General features: G+C 49.3%; 1 long non-coding RNA gene across 1 annotated transcript; it reads right to left on the reverse strand.

Annotated features, from left to right (window-relative positions):
* Nucleotides 1-9,847: 9,847 nt before the first annotated feature.
* Nucleotides 9,848-16,560, reverse strand: LOC129645974 (uncharacterized). The gene is made up of 4 exons (XR_008711614.1): nt 16,155-16,560; nt 15,690-15,804; nt 12,342-13,879; nt 9,848-10,585 (listed from the first exon to the last, which is right to left on the reverse strand). It is a non-coding gene; the product is annotated as an uncharacterized LOC129645974 (long non-coding RNA).
* Between the last annotated feature and the right edge of the window lie 6,936 nt (nt 16,561-23,496).

Here is a 23,496-nt window from a genome sequence, read left to right on the forward strand (position 1 = left end):
TGCAGAGTGCAGCTCCTGTGGGGGGCAATGACCATTCCCCTTACCTTGTCCCAGACCCTGGTATGCCCCGGACAGTCCAGATTCTGCACTCTGCTGGTGCAGGCTGCACAAAATTTGCCCACCCCTTCCCCATCAACCAGATTGCAAATCCCAGAAACTGGTCTGATGGCTTGGAAGCTCTGCCTGTGTCTCCAGGAACACAGATCCCTGATTCTTTCTGGGGAGCAAAGCAGTATGATTTTAGCTTTTCTAGTTCATTTTCTAGAATTTTAGAACATTTAAGGATCTGACTCCTACAGAAAATCAAATGCCAGCCCCATCCCCCACCAGCCCACCTATTTTAAAAGTGAGGTCCCTCAGAAGCAGTGCTAGGTCCTGACTCGATCCAGTGCTCTCGGTTCTGAACCAGGGTACGGCGGTCAGGATGGTGACACACAGCACTGAGGCTGGAGAGGGGAGCCCAGGGCAGGAGCAGGAAGCAGGGTAGCGGGTCAGCTACCTATACCTGTTCCAGTTGCTGCGTTACAAACCCTCTGGGAATTCTAGATGATACACTCATGTCTAAGCTCCCTGCTTGGAAGCAGGTTTGCAGCATGGGTTTCAGACAGTCCTTGGCCCAGGAAAGATAGGTGTGTCACCGAGAGAAGTGGCCTGGCTAAGGGAGGTGGATGTTGGAACACCAGGTTCAGGAAACCATCTCAAGTAGAGCTGTTCCACTCCTGCTCTCCCAGGGGCCCCGGACGGCTTCTAATAGTGACTCAGAGCCTGCAGGCAGTGTCCCTGGGAGCCTAGCCAGAGCGGAGTGGCGGCTGGCCTCTAATTCCTAGACAAAGGATGGGAGGCTCCACCTCCTGACTTCTTGGGACCTTGACTGCTCTTGGGAAGCTGCTTTGAGAATACACCAGAACTTGATTTTCTCTTCATAAAATCCACGGGGAGTCTACTTTGGGATTTAGCCTCTTTAATGCTTTTCTGGGTACACTTTCAACTCTGGCCCACTCCAGCCAGGGATTCCTGAGGAGTGAGGGGCAAGCACATTCCTTTCTCCTGCAGTGGAAGAGGAAGGAAATAATTCACCTACTAGAGCAGACAGACCTGAATGAAATGATGAAATAACAAAATGATGAAATCAAAGAACTGTCTCTTACATCAGTGAGTGGGTACCTTCAGGTTTCTTGGCTCCTGGTAGTCCTGATAGAACCCCGTGAGGGGTTTTGTAAGTCCTCTTACAGATAGGGAAACGGGCCCAGTGAAGTCATGTCACTTACTCTAGGACACAGGAAAGTACCCAAGGCCAGGACTCCGTGACTGCTGGCCTAGACAGTGACTCCTCCCACTCAGGTCCTTGCTGCTACACCACCCCAGGCCTCCCCTGAACAGCTGATTGGCTTTCCAGTCATAAACTCACTCAAAGAGAAACTGAACAATACTGGTTGAGGGCCATGTTTTTGCAGATTTAGGGGATTGTGATTCATATTAAATGCATTTTTACACCACGATGCAGTAACCAGACACAAATATAATTCACAACACTTAGAATAGTTGGTAATTATTTTCTGTCTACTTACAAATATGTAAAAACGAATGCAAGTTTCATAAAATAATGTTTCCTCCTCCTGCCTGTGAGGCAGTCTGGCATTTTCTAATTCTCTTGCTATTCCATGTCAGCCTTTTTTGAAAAGTGCTCATGTGATTCACTAAATTAATTCCATGACTTGAAGTTTGAGAAGCACTCTGATGGATGGCAGCTGGGTCCCCCCACCCTTGTCTACAAGCAGGAAGTGGACAGTGAGGCAAGAGATCAGACTTTGTACACTTTGTGCCTGGCATTGAACTGTGTCCTCCGGGGACAGGAAGAGATACACCCACGGGATCCCTCCCTTCAGTCACTTATAAACAGGGGAAACAAGACTTGCCACGTGTAAAGCAGAGCTGACACAAAGGCAGAAAGAATCAGGGCCTCTTAAGGACTATATTAATCTGCTCAGAGGTGCTATAACAAATTATCACAGACAGGGTGGCTCGAACAAATTTACTTCATCACACTCCTGAGGGCAGGAAGTCTAAGATCAGGACGCCAGAAGACTTGATTTCTCCTGAGGCCTCTCTCCTTGGCTTGCAGAGGGCTGTCTTCTTGCTACCTCGTCACATGGTCCTGCCTCTGCAGATGCACCCCCGGTGTGTGTGTGTCCTAGTCTCTTCCTATGAAGATAGCAATTCGATTGGACGCTAAGGTACTGGGGGATAGGGCTTCAGCATATGAATTTGGAGCAGGGGCTGTTCAGTCCATAACAAGGACCTATGTGCACAGCACATTAGCTGATGCATCTTCACCCCGGGCTGGGCACTAGAGGCCTTATTCCTGTTTTGAAGACATGGAGGCTAGTCCTGGGAGCGGTTGGCAATGGCTTATGGTCCTCCAGTTGACAAGTAATGGCACAGCATTTGTGTTCATGCTCTACCCTCTCACATATCCTAGACTTTGGGACTTCAGTGGGAGAAGATGGCACTGGGCGGAGTTTTAAAAAGCTGTCCTGCAGGCAGATGGGAGACGAGTGAGAGCAGAGGAGAAGGAGTCAGTACCTCGCAGGACCTCATAGCTTTGTCCAGATGAGAGGAAGAGGAGAGAGTTCCAGACAAGGACAGTGAGAACTGGAAGGTCCTCCTGAGAACTCAGTCTGCACTTCCCATTTCATCGGTGAGGAAACGGACTGGGAAAGGAGGGAGTGACGCAATGCTTCCACCTTGTGTATCTTCACGTGAAAGTCTTCTCCCTCTACTCAAGGCCAAACAATATTGTCAGTTTCTCTGTTCTCCGCATAGGGCCCAGTATGCCCTTCAGAATAGAGGTTCAGGTGTTTAGCTACGAAACACGGAGGAAAAGAAACAGTGGTAAGGGGGTCTCAGCTTTATGCCCCTGACCCCCAGTGGTGGTGTGTAAAGGTATGCTAAGTCGCTTCAGTCGTGTCCGACTCTGTGTGACCCCACAGACGGCAGCCCACCAGGCTCCGCCATCCCTGGGATCCTCCAGGCAAGAATACTGGAGTGGGTTGCCATTTCCTTCTCCAATGCATGAAAGTGAAAAGTGAAAGGGAAGTCGCTCAGTCGTGTCCGACTCCTAGCGACCCCATGGACTGCAGCCTACAGGCTCCTCCATCCATGGGGTTTTCCAGGCAAGAGTGCTGGAGTGGGGTGCCATTGCCTTCTCCGGTGTAAAGGTATACACTACATCAAAGGAAAAAGCAAGCAAATTGCTAATCACACACACTCCTAGAGCATGAGGATGTGTATTTTATATACACACATACCTGCCCCTAACAACACACACAATTTTTCACCTTTTTAGACTTTTCACTAAAGAGACATCCTTGAGCCAACAATGACTCAGCATCAGAGGGTCTTTTCCCTCTCCAGACTCCTCTTTCCTCTTCTTCCTGCCTCCACTGGAATTCTCCATGTTCTTCCATGCATCTTTAAATGAGGATTTTGCTAGACAAACCTCTTTCTTTGACCACTTCTCAAGTGTTATTTTTCTAAAATATTTGCCCAAACAACCCAATCAAAAAAAAAAAAAAAAAAGGTGTGGAAAACCTAAATAGACATTTCTCCAAAGAAGACATGCAGATGGTCAACAAACAGATGATCCAGCAATTCCACTCCTGGGCATATACCTGAAAAAACCATAATTCCAAAAGATGCACCCACCCAGTGTTCACTGCAGCACTGATCGCCAGGACATGGAAGCGACCTGAATGTCCATCAGCAGAGGAATGGATGAAGATTTGGTGTGTACGTAAAATAGAATATTACAACGACTGGTTCCAAATAGGAAAAGGAGTACGTCAAGGCTGTATATTGTCACCCTGCTTATTTAACTTATATGCAGAGTACTTCATGAGAAATGCTGGGCTGGAAGAAGCACAAGCTGGAATCAAGATTGCTAGGAAGCTGGAATCAAGATTGCCAGGAGGAATATCAATAACCTCAGATATGCAGATGACACCACCCTTATGGTAGAAAGTAAAGAGGAACTAAAGAGCCTCTTGATGAAAGTGAAAGAGGAGAGTGAAAAAGTTGGCTTAAAGCTCAACATTCAGAAAACGAAGATCATGGCATCTGGTCCCACCACTTCATGGGAAATAGATGGGGAAACAGAGGAAACAGTGTCAGACTTTATTTTTGGGGGCTCCAAAATCACTGCAGATGGTGACTGCAGCCATGAAATTAAAAGACGCTTACTCCTTGGAAGGAAAGTTATGACCAACCTAGATAGCATATTCAAAAGCAGAGACATTACTTTGCCAACAAAGGTCCGTCTAGTCAAGGCTATGGTTTTTGCAGTGGTCATGTATGGATGTGAGAGTTGGACTGTGAAGAAAGCTGAGCGCCAAAGAATTGATGCTTTTGAACTGTGGTGTTGGAGAAGACTCTTGCGAGTCCCCTGGACTGCAAGGAGATCCAACCAGTCCATTCTGAAGGAGATCAGCCCTGGGATTTCTTTGGAAGGAATGATGCTAAAGCTGAAACTCCAGTACTTTGGCCACCTGATGCGAAGAGTTGACTCAGTGGAAAAGACCCTGATGCTGGGAGGGATTGGGGGCAGGAGGAAAAGGGAACGACAGAGGATGAGATGGCTGGATGGCATCACTGTCTCGATGGACGTGAGTCTGAGTGAATTCCAGGAGTTGGTGATGGACAGGGAGGCCTGGCGTGCTGCTATTCATGAGAGTCAGACACAACTGAGCAACTGAACTGAACTGAACTGAGCCATAAAAAGGAAATATAAAATAGAATATTACTGAGCCATAAAAGGAACAAAACTGTGCCATTTGCAGAGACTTGAATGGACCTAGAGACTTAAACAGAGTGAACTAAGTCAGAAAAAAAATATTGTATAATATTGCTTGGAATTTAGAAAAATTGTGGAATTTAGAAAAATGATACAGATGAACTTATTTGCAAAGCAGAAATAGAGACAGAGATGTAAAGGACAAACATACAGATACCAAGTGGGGGGCAAGAGGGTGGGATGAATTAGGATATTGGGATTGACATATACACACTACTGTATATAAAATAGATTACCTACTGAGAACATACTGTATAACACAGGGAAGTCTGCTCTCTGGTGACCTAAATGGGAAGGAAAAATCAAAAGAGATATGTGTATACATATAGCTGATTCACTTTGCTGTACAACAGAAACACAACATTGTGAAGCAACTATATTCCAATATAAATAAAATATTTGCCCAGTGTTGGGCTGGTAAATATTGAACAACCAACTCTCCAGGGGAAAAGCAGATATATCAACTATTTCAAAAGAGTCAATTAAAAAAAAAAATGGTAGTAAACTAACTAGGAAGTGATGAATTTTGAGTAAATTTTACTTTTGTTTTTAATATAATTATGAATTTATATCATGCATTGTCAACAGGGGTGAAAATTGGTTTTTGGCAGGGGGTGAAAAACAGTCTTACTCTTTTTATATATAAAGCACAAAAATACATCCAGTGCATAAACAGATATGCAATGTATCTGCAATATTAAAATTTTACAGGGATAGTGGTAGGAGATTAAGGGGAAAATGTCTAAAAAGGTCCTTAGGAGGCTATGAACAAACTGTTGAGAAACACTGAATCATATCGTTTGATTTTTAACAACCAGCTCACAGAACTGGCTCTTGCAAGCCTGTCTGAGCTGGTTCCAGCACACCCCAGATCTGGTGTAAGGCAGGTGGGAACAAAGTAGAGGAGAGAGAAAGAACCCCCTCTGCCACTCAAATAGTACAGCAGGCTGGTAGGAAAAATGGCATCAAGGGGTGTTAAAGCAAAGAGTCTCTGCTGCTGCTAAGTCGCTTCAGTCGTGTCCAACTCTGTGCGACCCCATAGACAGCAGCCCACCAGGCTCCACCGTCCCTGGGATTCTACCCCATAAATCATGGTGGCTGCCCCTCTATCAGCCACTGAGTCTCTGCCCACAACCTTGGGTCCTGGCCCATGTCATCCCATCAGATGGTTCCCCTGTCCTCCAGGAGCCCCAGGGCCTAGGCAGCATGGCAGGTGGGCGGTGGCATCCCACAGGGCCCCCTACCCAACAGGGCACAGCAGGGATTTGTGTACACACCCTCATCCTCGCCCAGAGCGGCAGAGAATTCAAACTGTCTGTTCAGTGCCTCTGGTTGGGTGGTTCTGCTGAAAGGTCTCAGGCAGGCATAGGGTGGAGTGGGAGGCAGGGGGGCGGGGAGGTGGGGGGAAGGGGGGGGTGGTGTTCAGGAAGGGAGGGGCTTGTTTTCCCGTTGGGAATCAGAGGGGCCCATTCAATGATGTTCCTCCTCATCAAAAGTTTCCAGTGGATGTCACAGGCTTCAATGCTTGATTAGGTTGGGCCCATGAAAACCTGGAAGGCTTTGGGCAACTTTTCAGAGCTTCCTAAAGCTCTGGGGGTAGGGGTGGGGGGTTGGGGACCTCAGGCATGCAGATCCCAACAGATTCCAGCATGGGGCCCCCAGCTGGGCCTTCAGCCTTCCTGTGTCAGTGGCAGGACTGGGCGGGAGAGTGCCCTCCTTGAAGCCCTGATGGTGGTTGCTCTAATTGCTTCAAGGGAGCCCGTCCGGAGTCAGCCAAAGGCACTCTGCTTTCTGTAAGCAGGGTGGAGAGGAGGCACCGGGAAACCTAGGAGGAGGCAGTTCCCTTTCTGCCACCCATCTCTCCCCCTTTCCTGACCTGTTAGGAAGCTAGGGGCTTGCTGCTCATCCCAGAGGTTCTCTGAATCCTCACAAAATCTCTACATAGCTCCTCAGAATCTCATTTTCCAGAGGCTCAGCTGCCTCCGGAAAGGATCAGGCCTAGCAGTCACCCCACAGAGCAACTTTCCTCCCCACCCTTGCCTTTCCCTTTTCCTGTCCTGTAAAATAGGCTTAATCATTGCCTTCTGACCCAGTCAAGGGGTAGGAGTTAATTGGTATGAGTTGAGTGCTCTGAGACCATCAGTTGAGGCTCTGGTGACCACTGCCCTTTTGTGCCCCCAGCTGCTCCGAGGCTTTTTACAAAGTTCATTTATGCAGTGCATGTGTGCTAAGTCGCTTCAGTTGTGTCCATCTTTGCAACCCTATAGACTGTCCAGCCTCCTCTGTCCATGTCCTCCTCCAGGGGATCTTCTAGACCCAGGGATCAAACATGTCTCTTACCTCTCCTGCATTGGCAGGTGGGTTCTTTACCACTAGCGCCACCTGCCCTTCACTATTTCTCCAAAGAATCACTGGGGGGTTGCCCTGATGCCTATCTGACAACACTGTCCCTATCAGTCACTACATCAGCTTCTACTTTGGGGCCTTTGTCAGATCTCCCCTAGGAGGCCCCTGAGGCCAGCCTGTCACTTGGAGCTGAGGGAAGCTGGAATCTGCACTAGCAGAGGGTGGCCAGCCTCTAGCCTGGTCACGGAAGACTTAGCCACAGTGCTCCAAACAGATGGGCCACATGCCTGGAAGGGCTGGCCAAGGTCAGCTGGCCAGAGATTAGGGCAGGACTTCTAGTGCTCACGCTCAGCACGTCCTGCCAACTCAGAGCCTTTACAGACACCGTTCCCTCTACCTGGAAATCTCTTCTTCATTTGATTAACTCATTCATCTGCCCCAGCCCAACCATCACCTCCTCCAGGAAACAGCTTTCTTCTCATTTTCCACGTTTATGACAAACCTGTGATTACAGTTTTCATAGCTAAGGGATCCTGTGTATTGGGCCTAACTTCTTTGAGTGTTAAAATGTTGTTAATCTCTCTGTCTCCACTTGAAGTTTCCCAAGAGTAGGTAGAATGTCTGTTCTTGCTCATCATTGCACCTCCATCTAAAGATTTACTGAATGAGGGGATGAAATGAGTTACCACCCCTGTAAGGCCCTCACCACATAGCATTCCCTACTGAATGTGTTGAAATCAACTGTGCTGAAATCAACTGTTTATATATCCGTCTCTCTAGGACTTGAGGTACTGAGGTGATTTGGTGAAGAGCATGGGTAGTGGAGCCACATTGATTGGGTTCGTACTCGGGCTCTGCCACTTACTAGCTAAATAATAACCTTAGGCAAGTTACTAAATGTCTCTGTACCTCAGTTTCACCATCTGTAAAATGAGGGTAATGGCAAGTGAGTTAATACATGTGAGATGCTTAGAGCAGGGTCAGACGGGTAAATGCTCCGGTGAATGCGGGTGCTGTTACTATATGTCACCCAAACCTGAGGGCCTGGGGCATAATAGTTTATTGATTGAACCAGCAACATCCTAAAAAAAGAAAACTGAAGAGATGGGAGAGTGAGCCTGAGGTAAGAATTGGAGGGCCTTCAAGGGTAGAGAGAAGGTAGACAATCAGAAACCTAGCTGCCTCAGTATTTCCCTCCCTAGCAGTGCTTTTTCCCCCTTAGTTAGAACTAACATTCCAACTCATTCCAACATTAACAACGCATTCCAAGAGTAACAGCTGATTCCAATTTGCTTTTTCCACCAGTACTCACAGAACCAGCCTCCAGGTTTGCCCCCAGGGACACCAGGACCACCAGCTGACACCGCCTCACCAGAAGTCTGGGTTTCTGTTGCAAGGCCAGCCATCCTCCCAGCTTCTAAGTTTTAACAACTGCAACCTTCTCCCTTTGTTTCTCCAGCCCTAGGGAAGCCCCACTGTTTCCTGTGGTTGTGACTCACTGACACTTTGACATTCTCTCTCTGCCCTTTTCAATTCTTTACGTACATATTTTATACTAGATTCTCTGTTGAAATGACTGGTGTGGTTTCTGGCTCCTGACTGATACTTATCAGATCCTCAAACCTGAGGCCCAGAGTAATACAGCAGGAGCCAGCACCTCATATCCCTGCTTTGCCTGAATTCTAATGGGAAACAGCTGCTCCAACCCCTTTTCAGGAATCCTATGGACGAGAGAGGGATATACTGCTCACAGGAATATCTAATCGGCTCTGGAAAAACTGGGCCAACAGTTAAACCACACAAACAAAACAGCTGCAGCTCCACACAGAACTGGCTGCCTGGGACAGTGCCAGGACCAGCAGTCAGGGGGCTCCGGGCCCCACCAGGGCTGCAGGCTTCTTGGGTCTGCATGGATACATCTCAAGAAAGAGGGGTTGAGTCCCCAGGGGCTGTCATTCCTGGACTCCAAGCCTTTCTTCATGCCTCTTGGATTCTCTAGAATAGGCTGCCCTGTTTTATTTTAGAACCTTCTGGTAAACTGTGGAGCCTTCCGGGGCTTCCTTTCCTGGTGCATGTCAAAATCAGTGAAATACAAATGGGAAGTTTCTAAAAATACTGATGCCTGAGCCCCACCTCAGTGCTGGTCAGAGATTCTGGTCTGGTCCAGCATTAAGCATTAAAGCTCTCAAGTGATTCCACTGTGCAGTCAGGATTAAAATCCACTGAGCTAAAAGAATGTATTAGGACAGCAATTCTCAAATTTGAGAATGCATCAGAATTACCTGGAGGGCATGTTAAACCACAGACTGCCAAGCCTCACACCAGTTTTCCGATTCAGTAGTTCTGGGGCAGGACCCAAGAATGTGCATTTCTTCTAAGTTCCTGGCAGATGCTCCTGTGTAAGGACCACATTTTGAGAGTCCTTTACTTACAAACTACAGCCCGGGTTTGAATCTCAAGTTTGCCAGATGTAGTTGACTATCCACCTGTCACACGAGTGTATGCTCCTTGGTCTCATCACAACAAAGATTTGGAGTGACGGACATTAAAGCCCCCCTCAGGGTGTCACAGCTCTTGGGTCTTAGACCGTGATATAGCTCTCAAGTCTTAAGCGGACCGTCTTATAGCTCTTAGACAAATCAGTGTTACAGCTCAGTGTTACAGCTCTATTTTATTTAGATAATAGCAGGAAAATCCATTGTCGAGGCGTGAGGGCATGTCGACCCAAAGACACGAAGAGAAGAGCACCCCAGCGCCCAGGGGAGAGAGAGTGAGCGAGCTTCGGCTCCTCTTTTTATCTGTTTTTCTCTCCCTGGGCCTGTCCTGTGTAAATTGGGCCAGCCAGGAGTGTTGTTTGTTTTACCTGACGTCCTCACTCCGGTCCTCGGACCTTACCTTCCTTTGTTCTATTTTCACGGGCTTTTCTCTTCCTCATCTTTTAGCCACCGCCATTCTGGACTCCTTTTCCCTATTCGAACTACCTAACATTCCCCCCTCAAAAGATGGGAGGCCCAATTCTTTGGGAATAGGGGCATCGAGGTCTTTCTACTTCCTGCTGAACTGGGATGGCGAGGGGTGTTGGGCCTCCCCCTCTTGCTAGTTTCAAGCCTCAGAGTCCTTATAGCAGTGTCCATCTAAGGGTGAGTGATATTTTCCATGGTTGGCTGTAGTTTTATATCTTTGTTGAACTGGCGCTGCGTGTTGTAGCTTGTTGACCTGGTGGCAGAGGCTTAGCCTCTATGATCTCAAAATTGGAGACTACTGCATATCTGGCTCTTCTTTTTCCATCCAAGATAAAGCTGCTTCCATCAGTGTACCAGATTTCTTCAGGATTGGTCAGAGGATCTTCTGACAATCCCTCTCGGGGTTTTGTCCAGTGGTCCAAGGTTTCTAGACAAGAGTGAAAGGGGAGAGAGCCCTCGTGGCTAGGCAGGAGGGTGGCTGGGTTAAGAACCTCACAAGGGGATATAGTGAGGCCTGGACTTTCCATCAGCATTACTTGATATCTGAGGATTCTTTGACCAGACATCCATAAATGGCCTCTCCCATTTAGGAGTTGTTTTACTTGGTGGCTGGTAAAAATAGTTTGCCCTCAAAGGAGAGTTTTAAAGCATCTTCTATCATGATTGCAATAGCTGCAAGATTTCAAAGGCAGGGGGGCAAGCTTCAGGTGCCCCTGAGCCTGTTGGATAAGTAAGCTACAGGTTGGGGCTCAGATCCCAACCTTTGAGTTAACACTCCCAAGGCTATTCCCTCTCTTTCATGGACATAAAGTTGGAATGCTTTTTCTGGGTCTGGCAACCTCAAGGCAGGTGCCTGAGTTAAGGCCTGTTTTAGTGTAGCTTCTGCCTTCTTTTGAGGAGTTCCCCACATCAGTGGGATTGAATCACCCCCATCCCTTTAAGCTTTCATATAAGGGCTGGGCAATTAGACCATAGTTGGGTATCCAGAGTCTAACAATACCCAGTTAGCCCCAGGAAAGCTCGCAATTGTTTTCAAGTCGTGGGGGAGGGCAACTGGAGGATTCCTTGTACCTGATCAGAGGACAGCCTCCTGGACCCGTGTGTAATCTGAACTCCCAAGTAAGTGACCTTTGTCTCGACCATCTGTGCCTTAGCACAGGAGACTTTATATCCCCTTTCTGCCAAAAAGTTTAGAACCTGAATTGCATATTGTTGGGCACTTTTCTCATCTGGAGAGCAGATTAGTACATCATCTACATATTGCAATATTTTCCCATTAGGTCCCAGGGTCCAGATCTAGGAGATCCCGGCTAAGGGCCTGTCCAAACAGGTGGGGGCTATCTCTGAACCCCTGAGGTAATACTGTCCAAGTCATCTGTTGGTGTTTTTCTCCTGGGGCCTCTCACTCAAAGGCAAAACGATATTGGGATACTTTAGCCAGTGGTATGCAAAAAAATGCATCTTGGAGATCCAAGACTGTAAACCACTTGGCCCTGGGTGGGATTTCTCCCAAGATTACATAGGGATTGGGTACTGTGGGATGGAGGGGGACTACAGCTTCATTTATAATCCAGAGATCTTGAACCATTCTCCAGGTTCCGTCTTTTTTCTTTACTGAGAGGATTGGGGTGTTACATGGCGAACTGGTGGGGACCAATAGCCCACAAGCAAGGAATTTATTTATTAAAGGCTGTAGTCTCTCCTGAGCCTCTCTTTTGAGAGGATATTGTTTCCGGTTAGGAAACTGAGTGGGATCTTGGAGGACAGTGATAACCGGTTCAGTTTGGTAGGCTCGTCCAGGAATCCCCTGGTCCCCTGGGGGTTAATTTTGTCCTCCCATAGTTTTCAGTCCCTCTCTATTGGAGAAAGTGTAATGGGTTCTTCAGTAGTAACCAGGAGCTGTAGGGGTCTAGGGGCTGAAAAGCTTCCCATCACAAGGGTGGCCCCCAGTTTAGTGAGTATGTCTCTTCCCATTAAGGGAGTAGGACACTCAGGGACCACCAGAAACTGGTGGGGAAATATTTGTCCATCCCAGCAACAAAGAAGTGCTTGGGTGAATCTTTTAGTAGTTACTTTTCTTGTAGCACTCAGAATGGTACAGGTTTGGGAGGAGAAGGCTCCGGAGTAGGAGATCAAGATGCAGTAGGTAGCCCCCATGTCAACCAAGAAATTCTTGGACCTACCTGCCACATCCAGTTGCACCCTGGGCTCCAGCCCCGTGATGGTTATCTGCGACAGGCCGGCTGGCTGGAGCGGCCGCTTCAGTCCTCTTGAACCATCGTGAGGGCAGGCTTGGCGCTTGACCTTGAGGCTCCTGGGTCCCAAGGGCAGAGTGCCGCCCAGTGTCCCAGTTGATGGCATTTGTGGCAAGCCGTTCTAGGAGACTTGTCAGGGTTTGGACACTCTTTGGCCCAATGTCCCACCTGTCTACAGATCAGGCATTTGCCTAGTGCCTTGTCCTTCAAGGACTCGGGGTTTGTCATAGGGCTTCCCTGGAGGGCGGCCAGCATCTGGGCATGCCTTGTCTCTTTCCTTCTCTCCCTCTCCTGGGCCTTGGCCTCCTTCTCCTGTTCTCTGTTATAAAAGGTATTGGTGGCTGTCTGGACCATCTCATCTAAAGAGGAAGCAGGGTCCTGCTGCTGTAGCTGTTGTAACTTAATTCTGATATCTGATGCACACTGGGACAGGAATTTGTCCTTTAAAATCACCTGTCCCTCGTAAGAGTCTAAGTCGAGATTGGTAAACTTTTGGAGGGCCTCTTTTAGCCTTTCCAGAAAGGCAATGGGGTTCTCACTGGGCTCCTGAGTTATTGCTGAGACCCGGGCATAGCTAATTACTTTTTGTTGGGCTGCTTTCAGTCCTGCCTTCACACAGATTAGAAAATGATCCCTTTCCCAGATGTGCTCAGGGTCATTATAATTCCAATTAGGATTGGAGGAGGGGACTGCAGTTTCCCCTACTGGGTATCTGCCACTGGACATGTGAAGCCCTGTTGCATACCTCCAGGCTTCCTTTAAGACCCTAGGATGTTCAGGGTCAGATAAAATTTGACTAAATATGACCATGATGTCTTTCCATGTCAAGTCAAAGGCCAAGGTAATATGTTGGAATGTATCTATATATTTGCCTGGGTCATCTGTATAGCTTCCCAGGTCTTGTTTGATCTGTCTTAGTTCTAAGAGGGAGAAGGGCTTATGGACCCAGTTGGTCCGAATTCTCCTCCAGTTTCAACTAAGGGACATACTCGAGCTGGCTTTTGTGGAGGAGGTACTCCCAGGTATGGGGGCACGTTTGGATATAAGGAAGGAGCACCAGGTAACTCGGGAGCTGTGGCAGGTGAGCCTTCACGAGGGGGTTCCTTTTCTTGGTTGCCTGTACCTAACACCATTTGCCTAGTAGGCTCACTTTTAGGGCGTACAACAATCCCATACCTAAGACAGAGTTCCTTCATATCTCTTAGTTGGAAGAAAATTTGGACATAGGGGATCTCTGTCCATTTCCCTTGTCTTTTGCAGAATAATTCTAGCTGCAGGATGATATTGTAATTTAAAGTCCCATCCTCAGGCCAGTGTTCCTCGTCCCCCAGTGGATACTGTGGCCATGCAGTGGCATAAAAGAATTTTAAGCAACTTCTCCTTAGAGTTAGAGGATCGAACAGCTTCCAGTTATCAAGGATGCATTTCAAGGACGTCTGCCGGGAAGTGGATTGGTTATTTCCCATCTGAAAGACAGTCATGACAGGGAGAAAAGAAAAAGAAAAAAACTAATAGGCCTCCTTCGATTTCTATGGGTGGACTTCCTTAGGGGTGAGTCTTTCTGAAGCTTATCCTACCCAGTACTGTTGCAACCTGACAGCCAGGCATCCCCGGGTCAGGATGCAGATCCCCAGGCAGGCTGAGGCGTGACAGCCTCCTAGAGATCGAATCCCTGGGCAGGTCAAGGCGTGACAGCCTCCTGAGAATTGGGTCCCTGGGCAGGTCGAGGCGTGACAAGCTCCTGGGACCCCTGGGACTGGCGGATCCCCGAGCAGGTTGAGGCGTGACAACCTTTTGAGGACCAGATCCCTAGGCAGGTCAAGGCAGGTTGACCTCCTGGGACCCCAGACTGGAGTTGAGAATCCCCAAGATCTCCAGCGTGACCAGTGCTGGGTAGGATTAAGGGGTTGTAATCTTAACTCATAGCTGGTTTGTCCACCGTGGATGAGAATAGATATGATGTAAAGCAACCCAAGCCTGTGCCCAGAGATGGAGAAACAGTGCAACAGTCTTAAGCCTTGTCCTCTTTTTGCTCTGAGGGATTGTAAGTCACTGATTTCTTCCCCTAGTCCTCCATAAGAGTAGGTTAGGGTGTCTCCAGTGGTAAACATTGCATTGTCATAGACCCACTTTAGGTAATAACAGAAGTAGTGACAAAGGAGAGGGTTATCTGGCCCTTTTAGGGACATTAAGGTATTTTAATAGTAGGCTGGCTGGAGCAGTGTTGCCTACAAGGGGAAGGGTCATGATTGTAGGAGTTAGTAATTGGCTTAAGAACAAATTTGTTAAGAGGCAACAGACCAGATGTTCCATAAAAGTGGAGTAGAGATTTGATCCGATCCAAGGGTATGTTTGTAACTTTAGGAGAAGGGTGGTAAGGGTTTGCACCCAAACAGCCTGTGGGGCCAACTCCCAAAGTGGCAAACATTATCCCTGGAAGCCCATCACCCACCCTAGCGGGTCCACTGGGAGATGCTGATGTTGCACATGTTGTAGGAAACATGGAAGATGAAGGGCTGAATATCTAGAGGGATTGGATATTATATAGTATTTCCCTCCCAAGGGCCAGCTATTTTCTGGTTGTCCCTCCATAAGATTGTAGAGGTGACATTGTGGGCCCGGTTGGGGCTGGGGAAAAGAGCATGAGACAGGAGGGAAGGGGGCAGAACACAACCTTTGAAAGAATGACATAGCACAAGGGTGTAACATAAACCAATTAAAATCAATTGGGTCCAAGAGGACAAGTCAAAATCAAGTCAACCTTAATCCCCAATCTGTAAACCAAAAGACACACCCAGAGGTGGCAGATCAGCTCTATGCTATGCTATGCTATGCTAAGTCACTTCAGTCGTTTCCTGTGTGTCGTGTGACTCTGTGCGACCCCATAGACGGCAGCCCACCAGGCTCCCCCGTCCCTGGGATTCTCCAGGCAAGAACACTGGAGTGGGTTGCCATTTCCTTCTCCAATGCATGAAAGTGAAAAGTGAAAGTGAAGTCGCTCAGTCGTGTCCGACTCTTAGGGACCCCATGGATTGCAGCCCACCAGGCTCCTCCGTCCATGGGATTTTCCAGGCAAGAGTATTGGAGTGGGTGCCAAGCTCTAAGGCACTGTCAAAAGACAGAGGAGTGGGTGGTTCCCCAGTGGCTGGGGTGATCCTCTCACTCATTAGCATATGAATTCACCCTGCTGGCAAAACCTAGCCAGGCCACATTCCTTGGCCTGTACCCTGTACAGTGCAGCGTTTCTCTCTGAATCTTAACAAGTCTACCTCTTACCTATCGCTTTGTCTCTCGCTGAATTTTTGCAACGAGACATCACAGCCTGAGCTTCATTAGGTCCTGAAGTCGGGCATCCTGGGTTTTGGTCGGGCTCAAGTCCCAGGAGAGAGAGCTGAAGGACAGGAGGAAAAAGCAGTCGGAAAAACGTGCCAAGGAATCCCCTTCATAGCCTGCGGGAAAATTTGCTAAATATCTGACCGGTGCTCACAGTTTTCATTGGTCTGATCCTTGGCAGAGAAGAGAAAGGACAGAAGAACCCCCACCGGCTTGTGTAACAGCTACTGGGGCTCAGCAGATAGCGCCTTTGGGACATGCTGAGGAGTAGCCCCTCCAGAGTCCCTCAGTTGCGCCCACTGCCGCCCGCCTGTTCGCAGGGGGTTCGAGGAAACAAGAAACGAGAGACTAAGGAACTAAGATTTTGTTAGGCATGTCCCTCCAGCCATAGGAGCGAGGACCTCCTACCTTAACCGGAGGTCTTCTGGAATCTGAGGCTGAGCCGCGTGAGCTTTCTGCTGAGTTCGCTTTAGCTGCCGGGTTTACAGCACTGGGCCTCTTGTCACTTCCCTTGTGCTGGGTTTTCTTCGCGGTCCGCTTCTACCGCGGGAGCTTTCGCTGAGTTGGGCTTCTGCTGTGCTTGGCGTCTTCCGTGGAGGTTGTTTCAGCCAGGTTAAACCCGAGTCACGACACCATAGAATGTCACGCGAGTGTATGCTCCTCGGTTCTGTCTCGTCACAACCAAGATTTGGAGTGACGGACATTAAAGCCCCCTCTGCGGTTCACAGCTCTCGGGTCTTAGACCGTGATGTAGCTCTCAGGTCTCGAGCAGACCGTCTTATAGCTCTTAGACAAATCAGTGTTACAGGTCTTAATTTTAATAGCAGGAAAATCCATCATCCAGGCGTGAGGCCATGTCGACCCAAAGACGCGAAGAGAAGAGCGCCCCAGCGCCCGGGGGAGAGACAGCGAGCGAGCTAGCTTCAGCTCCTCTTTTTATCTGTTCTTCTCTCCCTGGGCCTGTCCTATGTAAATTGGGCCAGCCAGGAGTGTTGTTTTACCTGAGGTCCTCACTCCGGTCCTCGGACCTTCCTTTGTTCTATTTTCGCGGGCTTTTCTCTTCTCTTTTAGCTCATCTTTTAGCTACCACCATTCTGGACTCCTTTTCCCTTTTCTAACTACCTAACACACCTGCGAGAGTTTTGTGAGGAATGAGTGACGTAACTTGGCCAAAGAACCCCACAGAGTATGTACTTAAGATAATTAGTAGGCAAAGCTACAGAAGTCTTTTTTTTTTTTTTTTGGAGGAGGGGTGGGTGAGGCCATGCTACACAGCTTGCAGCATCTTTCTTCCCCGACCAAGGGCTGAACCTGGGCCCACAGCAGTCCCAAGTGCTGAGTTCTAACCACTGGGCCACCAGGGAATTCCCAATAAGGTGACAGAAATCTTGACTTGCAGCAATGTGAAACTGAACCATCATTTTAATCAGAGCCTCAAATTTCCCCATCTGTAAAATGCAGATAATGATACTCTCGCTCAGCCCAATTTACATGTTGCAGAAGGATCAAAGGAGTTCCTTCATGTCAAAGTGTCCTGGACACTATAAAGCCCTGTAGGAGAGCTTTATTACAAAGCGGTCAGGCCAGCACAGCCCCATCCTGGAGCCACAGGTAGGGTTCCCTGCTCAGGGACGACATCCGAAACAGCAGTTCACAGGCTGGTGAGAGATGAATTCCAGTGAGGCCCTGCTGCATTCCTGCCACTCTCAGTGTATTCAGATGTCTCAGGGGAAGAGAGAGGGGGATGAGGGAGCAGCCAGGCCCCGCCTCAGCAGCATTTCTGCAAAGAAAAGCAATGTGGTGGAAGAGAGCAAAGTTGTGTAAAGGTTCCCTCCCCAGGCCTGGCCACACTGTGGCCATCAGGTGCCTGTACCTCTGCCCACCTGGCTCCAGGGAGGGAAGATGGGCAAAAGCTGCACTCCCAGCAAGACTGTTCTGCTCCGGGTAGGCGTGTGTCCACTTGGTGCTGTCTCTGCAGTTCAACTCAACAGACACATACTGTACATCTGCTAGTACAAGGCTAACAGGCTAGTTAGTATTAATGCTTTCTGAATTTTTCTTTTTAATATATATTTTGGAGGAATGGCCTCACAGGGGCTGAGTTGAAAAGAGCTAAGAGCCCTTAGCAGTGAGGACTTGAGAAGCCAGTGGGCCTTTACACTGCCAGTAGGGAGGGGCAGGGGGCTTGACTGACTCAGGGGCCATTTGGCAGAACAGATCAAAAGTCCAAAAACATGCGTTATCTGACTTGGGGAAGTTTAGGAATCCATCCCAAGATGATATCACAAAATGATCTGATTTTTTTTTTTTAGTCTTGGCTCTAATGTGGGTGCCCTAGGGCAAGTCACAGCTTCCTCCCTGCTGCTGCTGCTGCTAAGTCGCTTCAGTCATGTCCGACTCTGTGCAACCCCGTAGACGGCAGCCCACCAGGCTGCCCCATCCCTGGGATTCTCCAGGCAAGAATACTGGAGTGGGTTGCCATTTCCTCCTCCAATGCATGAAAGTGGAAGGTGAAAGTGAAGTTGCTCAGTCATGTCCGACTCTTAGCGACCCCATGGACTGCAGCCCACCAGGCTCCTCTGTCCATGGGATTTTCCAGGCAAGAGCACTGGAGTGGGGTGCCATTGCCTTCTCCGCTTCCTCCCTAGAATGGGGTTTAATAATGGCATCCCACCAGGCAGGGCCAAGGAAGAAATGAGACAGTGCCTCAAATGCAGTAATTGCTCACTGATATCAGCATCTTGCTTGGGGGACCCTCAGATATAGAGCCCCAGAGAAGAATTTGGGAGGCGAGCCCAGGAATCACATGGGGCTCTGAGACGGGGAGGGAAGGAAGTCCGTGCACGGCACATGGATCATGCTGTGCACAGAATGAGCTGCCTGATGAAGCAGAGTCCGGAAGGTGAGGGGGTACCTGGAGGTCTCTATTCCTTTAAGTCTTGCTTTTAAAATGCTCAAGACTGTCTCTACAGTTGAACGTGAGGGGAAAATATTCTCAAGTTTAAGCCACTTATTTTGCTCTTCTGTTATACACAGCTGAGTTTAATAATCCTTATCTGAAGCTGGAGGCCAGTGGCTGTCCCCAGCAAGAAGCTTTCCAGGGGGTCCCAGTGTGGAGGCCCAGTAACATAGGCAAATGCTGTGATACTAACATTTCCCTAGGGAAATGATCTCACTAAGGGACTCTACTCACACTACCCACCCTCCTGGAGCCTAATTTTGTAGTGGAAAAAGTTCTCCTAGGTAGGAGTTCATCCCTCCCACCCAAATCCCTAGGGTGTCTGGCACCTCCTTCCTGCTCAGAGGTGTCACGACACCTCCCCCAACGTGGCCTCCCTGTGCCCAACCCTTCCCAAGGCCTCCTTCACAACTGATCCGTTCCCTGTGCCCTTCTCCTTGGTCTCTGGTCTCTTAGGCAACAGCCAGCACATCTGACAAGTGAATCGGTGTTACTGGGCTAATGTGTCACCCTCCAAGTAGCCAGGAGGCTACTTTTACAGGAGCCAGGAGGAGTCGAGGCCCTATGCCCAGAGCTGAGTGACATGAAGATCACCAGAAAAGCTAGAGGCCACCCTGCTGCTGGCCTCACTTCCTGTGCACCACTCCCATTTCCCCCTTCATCCCATGCGCTCCCTTGGAACAGCCGACCATGGTCGTAGCTCCTACCTCAGCAAATGCCAGGTCCCCACCCTCCACCGCCATTTGGCCTGAGCTGCCACACTGAAAGCGAAAGGAGGAGTCGGAACAGAAAGAAAAATAATAAAACTACTGAAAGAGAAGAAACAGCTGGCAGAATATTGGAAAAATTCCCAGGCGGGAATCCCCAGCCCTCAAGGGCTATGACTGGCCGAGGACCTTCTTAAAGGGCAATCTTGAAATGTGTTCTTCACATCGTGGTCAACTCACAGGAGTACCCGATCCCTGGACCCCACCCTGCCCCAGAGTGGAGTACATGCATGAGCTGTGGTCAGAGGGTCAGAGCAGAGTTACGGTGGGAGGGAGAGGGGAAGGGCTGAAGGACGCAGCAGGGACGTGGATGCATGAGAATCCAAGCTCTTCTGGGATTCCAGGGGGGGACAGGCAAACCCAGCAAGGAGAAGGCTTGGCAAAATCGTGTAGCCAAGAGGGCGTGCGTGCAGGTGCAGGGAGGGGGCCTCCAGAAGGCTGCCAGTGCAGCTGGGCGGTGGCAGCCAAAATAAAGTTGGCTGCTCTTACCTAAACCCAAGTGAAACTTTATATCCGTTCAGGAAACATGGATGGCAACTGGAAAAGGTTGAAAGGGGGATCTGGCTTGTGCTTCTGCAAGTCTGAAGCAGGCATGACAGAGGTTGGCAGGCAGGGAGGCAAAAGCAGAGGTACCAAGAGCACAAAAGCAAGGCTCCCACCATGCCTGGGGACCAGAAGACCGGCCACCAGGAGGGGCTGGCCTTAGGATTTCTGATGAAGAAATATGAAGGGGCCTGCAGGGTAGGGACGGGGGTGGGGGACGGGGTGAAGGAGAATAGGAGCGGGTCTGCAACTTACCCAAACTCTGGGTTTGAGGTAATGGAGTTTGGAGAGAAAGACCAAGGCTGGACCTGGCACAAATCATCATGTCTTCTGGCCAAGTCTGGGAGACCTTTCAAGCCCCCGTGTTTTGGGCTCAGGACCTGACCTACCAGAGAGGCCCCCTCACCCTTTGTGAAATGCAGTTACTGATAATACAAAGAATAATCCACAATAAACCGGCAGTCAGTCCTCTTTGATGAGAGAATAATTTCCACCAAGTTCATTAATTCCAGACAAGCTATGACCTAAGGAATGTCCCAAGCCCTGTCTACTGATTCTTCTGTCTTCACTCTTCTCCCTCCAGCCAGTAAGGTTAGAGGGGTTCACTGCCCGCCCCCAAATCCCCAAGTTCTTCCAGCCATGTGCTTCTCCCCATTTGACTCCACACACACCCCCGGAGTGGGCTTCCCCTGTGGTTCTGCTGGTAAAGACTCCACCTGCAGTGCAGGAGACCTGGGTTTGATCCCTGGGTTGGGAAGATCCCCTGGAGAAGGGAAAGGCTACCCACTCCACTGTTCTGTCCTAGAGAATTCTATGGACTGTGTAGTCCATGGGGTCGCAGACTCAGACACGACTGAGCGACTTTCACTTTTACGCCCCCAGAGTAATCTTCCAGAAGCACTTGAATACCCACTTTCCCTGCCCAGCATTTGCCACCATCCAGACCAGCCCGTGTTGCCTGGCAACCTGACCTCCCACCCTTTCTCACTGAGGGTGGTGGAGTAGAGGAATGTTATGGTCAGAGCAGGGGCTCTGAGTCTGCAGCTGCCTCCACTCTCGGTGCCAATACTTCCTCATCTGCGGACTAGAGACAATAACCATGCCTAGTTTATGTGGATGTTTTGAGGATTAAATGAGTAAATAAAGTACTTGAAACAAGTGCGAGGTATGTAGTAAACACTTAATCCTAAATCGCTTCAGTCGTGTCCAACTCTGTGCGACCCCACAGACGGCAGCCCACCAGGCTCCCCTGTCCGTGGGATTCCCCAGGCAAGAACACTGGAGTGGGTTGCCATTTCCTTCTCCAATGCATGAAAGTGAAAAGTGAAAGGGAAGTCGCTCAGTCGTGTCCGACTCTTTGCGACCCCATGGACTACAGCCTACCAGGCTCCTCCATCCATGGGGGATTCTCCAGGCAAGAGTACTGGAGTGGGGTGCCATTGCCTTCTCCGAAGCACTCAATAAGTGTGAGCTATTATCATCCTGGCTATGCACTACAATGTCCACAGAGGAGGGATTTTTGTTTTGTTCACCAGCTTCATCCCAGTAACTCGAACAGGGTCTAGCACATAGTAGACAATGTACATTTATTATTGTAAAAACTCTGTTCTAACCTAACTCTTCCTTCCCTGTAACACATTTTATACATTCCTACCTCCATGCCTTTGCTCATGCCATTCCCGCCTCTTGAACCCCATCCAGGGTTATTCCTCCTACTATTCTGAATTGCCACTCCAGCCTCCCCGCTGCCCGCTCCCGCCCAGACGCCTTCCCCGGGCTCAGAACCTGCACAAAACAAGCTCTCAGCAAAGCCTCAGTCGCTTGTGGCCGGGATTTTTTTTTTAATGCTTTGGCTCCAAAACAGTTTCCTCACTGACTTGGCACTTAATGTTCACCACCTCCTGGGGTGGGCCCCAAGAAGTGGCGCCCCTCCCCACCAACCAGCTACTATATATGTCACTTATCTTGTGGCTTTGACATTGAGAGGGCTTCCGAGGTAAAATTACCTGAATAACTAGACATAACTGGACACGTGGTCTCCAAACCACAGTTTCTAGGCTTCCTAATTGGTGAGTTGAGAGACATGGCATCTGTTTGCCCAAGAAATATGAGCCAGGCGGCTCTACATCAACAGCCCGCTTTCCGCCCTGGATGGGGCAACAGCTGCCTTAACTTGGCTGTTTGTGCACTAAAAAAAGAAATTCCATGGTGACCAGTTGACTCAAGCCAGCTCCCAATGTGAGGAGGTAATTTCAAAGTAATCCCTGATGACACCAAATGCTCCCCACCCAGTCCTTAATGAAAAGAAAAAACAAGGGCAAACCTTGAGCAGGAATTTGCATCAGTTGATATTCTAAACCTCCTGGAGTGTGTGGTGTGCGAGCTGGAGTTGCATCTAGGAGGTTGCAGGCCTAACGGTCCCCTCCAGGCAAGCTGGTCCCCCCTCCCCAGAGACAGGGCACTCTCCCCACTCCCTGAGAAGGATCACAGCACCATCGGGAAGGTCCACTTCTGAGGCTGAGGGTGGGGAGAGAGCAGGAGATTGACTTGACTAGCAGCATGTCCGGGCCGGATTGTCCATGGGCCTCCTTGGATAGCATGATCAGGTTTTCTCCACAACCACACTTATCACACATTAGGCTTTCTTCTCAGTGCATTACATACATAGCTCTTTTTAAAAATTTTTATTTATTTTTATTTTTGGTTGCAGTGGGTCTTTGTTGCGGTGCACAGGCTTTCTCTGGTCGCAGAGAGCAGGGGCTACTCTCTGTGGTGTTCAGGCTTCTCACCGCCCTGGCCTCGTCGCAGAGCACAGGCTGTAGGCACAAGGGCTTCGTTAGCTGTGGCACCCACGTACTTGTGGTGCATGGGCCTGTTGCTCCAGGCGTGTGAAACCTTCCCCGGCCAGGGATCCTGCGTCCCCTGCACTGGCAGGCGGATTCTTGTCCACTGTGCAGCCAGGGCAAGTCCCACAGTTCTCTCTCAATCCTCACAAACAGCCAGGAAGGTAGGCCAAATTATTTCTGCCGTTCTACAGGTGGTGAAACTGGAGCCCAGAGTGTTAACTGTCCCACATGTAACCACTTGAAAATGGCCAGGCTGGTTGAAACCTGGCCCCGAGTCCATTCTGAGTCTAAGCTAAGTGGACTTCAGTGTGTGCCCTTCCTACCCCTTGAGAGTGCCACCACCGCCTCTCCAGCACCACCGCCCACGCTTCGTGCCTCCCAGTCACTACTATCTGCGTGAACTTTGCACTCTGCCCCTGTGGACCCAGGAGAAGTGCTTCCTCGTAAGAGCATATCGCCCAGTTTTATAGTTTCCTCCTAGACTCTTTGGCAACACCTGAGCCTGCTGCTTCCCTCTTCCCCATCTCCACTCACAGTCACCCTCACACACTCAGAATTACACTAGTCACACACACACACACACTATACACACACATTCACACAGAAGCGGTGATGACATTCACACACACCTACAA

Source organism: Bubalus kerabau, chromosome 3 (genome assembly GCF_029407905.1).
Source record: "Bubalus kerabau isolate K-KA32 ecotype Philippines breed swamp buffalo chromosome 3, PCC_UOA_SB_1v2, whole genome shotgun sequence".
NCBI classification, from domain to species: Eukaryota; Metazoa; Chordata; class Mammalia; order Artiodactyla; family Bovidae; genus Bubalus; species Bubalus kerabau.